We start from the raw sequence: 5,727 nt of genomic DNA on the forward strand, positions 1-5,727 counted from the left end.
CCAGCCTGGACTTCTGGTAGTTCTCTGTTGATGTGCTGTTCCAGTCGTTTTTGGATAATTTTCAGTAAAATCTTGCTTGCATGTGAAATCAGTGAAATTGTTCTGTAGTTTCCACATTCGGTTGGTCTTTAATAATTAGTGTTTAATGACTCAAGCCTATTTCTGTTATTGTGACCTCGTTTTAATTTTCTTCAGTTTCAGTTGAACTTGCACAGAAATAATTCATGTTCTGTTTGATAGTCAGTACCTGACATGGTTTTGACTGCTGTAATTGAGCATCTCACAGACATTGTCAATCTGATTCATCTGTAGTCCGTCAGGTGACGTCCATGTGTATAGTCACCATTTGTATCTTTTATAGAAAGTAATTGTAATGAATATGCCATGGATTCTGAAAAATTCAATCATTTAATGTCCAACCTCATTACTGTTACCAATTCCCTAATTTTTAATTTTGAGCCCTCACCACTGGACTGAAATCCCAAAGCATCAATTCTTCATCTGTCATACTTATTCATTGTCCAATTTTTAGGTGCATAGCAAATAATTGAAAAGACCATGATATGAATCTGACACATCTTAGTCTTTAAATTGATGTTTTTGCTAGCACTTGGGAAAAATAGAGATGTTCCTACTGTGACACATCTTTTGATTTTTTTTGACTGCCAGTAGTATGGGTATTGATTGTTGAGCCAAGTAAGATGAGATTATTGACAACTTCAGTCTTTTATTTATCTAATCATGATGTTGCCAAATTGGCCCAGTAGTGTGAACATTTTTTTATTTCTTGGCATTGAGATGTAACCCATATTGAATACTTCAGTCTTTAATCTTCTACAGCAAGTACTTCAAATTTTTTCACTTTCTGCAACCACAGTCGAATCATTTGTATAATGCAGATTGCTGATGAGTCTTTCTCTGATCCTGATACCACATTCTCATTCATAAGGTCCGGCTTTTCCTATGATTTTCACAGCATAAAGATATGAGTAAGTATGAAGAAAGGATACAGCCCTGACACACTGAATTTCTTGATTTAAAACTATGTAGTGTTCCCCTGCTGTGTTTGCATGACAGCTTCTTAATATAGATCTTGGTTCAGCACAATTGCATGAGCATAATAAAGTGTTCTGGAATTCCCATTCTTCTCAATGTTAGACGTAATTTTTTGTGATCCATACTGTCAAATACCTTTGCATAGTAAAAAAAAAAAAAAGCAAATAGGCATCCTTCTGGTACTCTGTATTTTCCATCAAGATCTGTGTCACATCAGCTATGATATCTCTGGTGTCATGGCCTCTTCTAAATCAATCTTGAATTTCTGGAAGTTCATTGTCAATGTAATTTTCCAGCCATTTTTAATAATCTTCAGCAAAGTTTTGTTTGCATGCAATATTAATTATATTGTTCAATTGTTTCCACATTCTATTGAGTCACCTTTTTTAGGAATGGGAACACATATGGATCTCTTTCAGTCAGTTATCCGGGTATCTGTCTTCCAGGCTTCCTAGCATCACTTGGTGAGCATGTACAAGGCTTCTTCTGTTTATTGTTCAATTTGTGTTCCATACATTCCTCAGGCCTTATTTTTTGCCAATGCCTTCAGTGCAGTTTGAACTTCTTCATCATCATTGGTTCTTGGTCATATGCTTCCATACTGAGACAGACTAGGAAGAAGTATTGGTTCCCCATTTCTGAAGCAATAGGATATTGAAAACACTATAAACAATATCCATGGACTGCCAAAAGAACAAACAAATATGTCTTGGAGGAAGCACAACCAGGGTGCTCCTTAGAGGCAAGGATGGTGAAGCTTTGTCTCACATTCTTTGAATATGTTGTTAGGAGGGACAAGTCATTGGGCAAGATATTATTTTAGAAAAGGCAGAGGGTCAGTGCAAAGAGAGGAGTAACCTCAACAAGACGGATTGGCACAGTGAATGTAACAATCAGTTCCAGTATATCAGAGTTGGTGAGGAGGCATAGGATAGGGCCAGGTTCGTATGTCTTGTTCATAGGATCACTATGAATTGCAACGCAGTAATCAGCACATAGCAACAAGAACAATGTATCCAACTGCATGGATAATAACAAATTATTAATAGTATTGCAAATAATGGGAATAGAAGAACACTTAATTGTGCTCATGCAGAATCTGATCATAGCAATCATTCAAACAGAATAAGGAGATGCCATGTGGTTTAAAATCGGGAAATATGTACATCAATGTTTATTATACCTATTAGTCATCTGCTTAATAAATCATTCTATAAGTTGGACTATATGAAGAAGGATGTAGCTCAGGGATTAGAGGAAATTCAGTAACAATTTAGCAATATTTAAATGATACAACTCTGCTTTTTCAAAATGACAGACAAGAAGAATTTATAAATTATATCCCAAGACTATTAAAGCCTTCAGTATAGATTACACCTTAACATAAAGAGGGGGAAGCCTCACAACTGGACCAATAAACAACATAATTATAATGGAGAAAAATATTGAAGTTATGAAGGATTCCCTTTTAATTTGATCCAAAATCAAACCTATGGGATCAGTAGTCAAAAAATCAGATAATATATTGAATTAGGCAAATTTGCTGCCCAAGTACTTTTAAAAGTACTAAAGAACATCACTTTAAGGACTATGGTGTGATTTTCATAAGCCATAGTATTTTCAATTGCCTTTTATGCATGTTTTTTCTTGGAAAACAACAAGATCATGATTGATGGAGAAGAGATTGAAACTGTTAACAACTTCATCTGACTTGGATCCATAATTAACACCCTTCGTACCAACAGTCAGGAAATAAGGAGATGCATAACATTGGGAAAGTCTGCAGTTAAGGACCTCTCCAAATTAATGAGGAGTAATGATGTCAGTTTGAGGACCAAGGTGCATCTGATTCAGGCCACAGTCTTTCCAATCACTTGCTATGCATCTGAGAGCTGGGAAATTAATGAGGATGACAGAAGAAGAATTGATGCCTTTTAGCTGTGGTGTTGGAGAGAAGCACCGGACATCTCATGGACTGCTAAAAGTTGTTGTTTTTGTTGCTGTTGTTGTGTGGCATTGAGTCACCTGTGACCCATAGCGACGCTATGTATAGCAGCTCTGAAGCCTGCCCTGTCCAGAGCCAGTCTCACTGATTCTGACACACCAACCCCCATTGTCCCAGTTCATATATCAATCCATCTCATCCAGGGTCTTCCTCTCCTACACTGTCCCTCCACCCTTCTAAGAATGATGCCCTTCTACAAGGATAGGTCTCTCTTGGCCACGTGCCCAAAGGATATGAGATAGAGCTTAAAAATCCTAGTCTCCAAGGAGAGCTTGGTTTAACCTATCCAAGATAGACCTATTTGTTTTCTTGGTGGTCCATGGTATGTTCAAGACTCTTCTCCACAACTTGAAGGTGTCAGTTCTTCTTCTGTCATCCTTAGACATTGTCCAGCCCTTGGTAATTGCAAAGACCATGGACTGGATTAGGTGCACTTTAGTCTCTAAACTGACATCATTGCATTTCAGTATTCTCTCAATATCCTTGACAGCAGATTTTCCCAATGCAACTTGTCTTTTGATTTCCTAACTGCTAATGCCAATATGTTTTAGAAAGGGTGCAGCCAGAGTGCTATTTGGAGGCAAAGATGATGAGGCTTCACCTTACATATTTCAAGCATGTTGCTAAAAGGGTCTGTACCTTGTAGAGGGACATGATGCTTGGAAGGTTGGAGGACCAGAAAAGGAGGGGAAGACCCTCAACACAGTGACTGCTGCAATAGGCTCTAGTGTGTCAAGGAGTGTGAAGATGGCACAGGATAATACAGGGTTCAGATCTGTTGTTTATAGGGTTGCTATGACTCATACTTGACTCAACAACATTTAAGAATAACAAGATATGCATGTGGTGATTGGACAATGAATAATGAAGATAAAAGAGAAATTTTTGTGTTTGAGTTGTGGTGCTGCAGAAGAATAATGAATACACCATGGACTGTCAAAAGAACAAACAAACATGCCTTAGAAGAAATCAAAGCAAAGTACTCCTTGAAGCAAGGATGAATGGAGTTCTCACATACTTTGAGTGTTATCTGAAAGGGTTGGTTCTTAGAGAATGACATCATGCATGTTGATACAATAGACCAGTGAAAAAAGAAATACCTTTATGAGGTGGATTGATATAGTCATTAAAACAATGTATGCAAACACAGCAACATGTGTGATGATGGCACAGAAATGAACAGTTTCTTTCTGTTGTACACAGAGTACCTATAAATATAACTGTGTGGATCAGAACCAATTATGGATAACATTGAGAAGAAAGGGAAACCCAGAATACTTAATTGTGCTCATGAGACATCTATACATAGACCAAGAAGCTATTGTCAAAACATAGCAAAGAGAACACTGCATTGTTTAAAATCAGAAAAGATATGTGTTAGGGCTGTATTCTTTCTGTGTTTAATTTGTATACTCAGGAAATAATTGAAGGATAATTTGAAGCAAATAAGTGAAGAATGTGATGTCATGTAAATGACATAACCTTGCTTGCAGAAAGCAACGACAACTTGAAACACTGCAGAAAACCAACGTCTTCAATATGAATTAAATCTCAATTTTAAGAAAACAAAAGTCTTCAATGCTGAACCAATAAGTCACATCATGATTGATGGAGAAAAGACTGAAATTGTCCGTTACTTCAGTTTACTTGAATTCACAATATCCATGGTCTCAGCAGTCAAGAAATCAAAAGAATTGTAACAACCACTACCATGGAAGGTGGTACGGTGTTTTCTCAAAAAGATGGAAATAGAAATACCATTTGACTCAGTAATTCCACTACTAGGAATTTACCCTAAAGAAACCAGAGCTGGCACCTAAACAGATATATGCACATCCATGTTTACTACTGCATTATTCACAATAGCAAAGAGATGGAAGCAACCCAAGTGTCCATTAACAAGTGAATGAATAAAAAAACCATGGTACATTCACACAATGGAATACTACGCAGCAGTAAAAAACAGGAAACTCATAAAATATTGCACAACATGGGTGACTCTGAAGGACATTATGCTGAATTGAATCTCTCAGTCACAAAACAACAAATACTGCCTAACATCACTGTTATAAAACAAGACTGACATGAGGGTGGGGGAAAACTAAGAAAAGATGGGTTAAATGAGGAACACTGCGTTGGAACAGATAAAGGAAAGAACTATTTAAAAGGAATATATGATTAGGCATTATTTTTATGACACTAGTCCAGAATAAGAGGCGCATAGCAAAGTGGACTGGGGGAAGGTTTGGGGGAAGGGAGGAAGTTATGCAACAATGAATAAATATTTTCTTTTAAAAAATTGAACTTAGTGGGTAGGAGGAAAATGTGCAACAATGAATAAATGAAAATCTAAATTATCTGTAAACTTTCGTTAAGATCACAAGAAAATAAGTTTCACTACAAACAAAAAACAAAAGAAGCTAAAACTTGAAAGAATAGAGAAGACTTGATGTATTGTGGAAATCTGCTGTCAAAGACCTTTCCAAATTTCTAAATGTCAACTTAAAAACTAAGGTGCCCCTGTTTCAAGCCATAGTATTTTCAGTATGTATCTTCCTATCTATCTGAAAGTTGGATACTGGATAAGGATGACAAGAAAAATTGATGGTTTTGAATTGTGATGTTTGTGAAGAGTACTGAACATCCATTGGACTGCCAAAAGAACA

The sequence above is a fragment of the Elephantulus edwardii genome, unplaced genomic scaffold, assembly GCF_000299155.1.
Source record: "Elephantulus edwardii isolate Elephantulus edwardi_28Jun2011 unplaced genomic scaffold, EleEdw1.0 scaffold00100, whole genome shotgun sequence".
Taxonomy (NCBI): domain Eukaryota; kingdom Metazoa; phylum Chordata; class Mammalia; order Macroscelidea; family Macroscelididae; genus Elephantulus; species Elephantulus edwardii.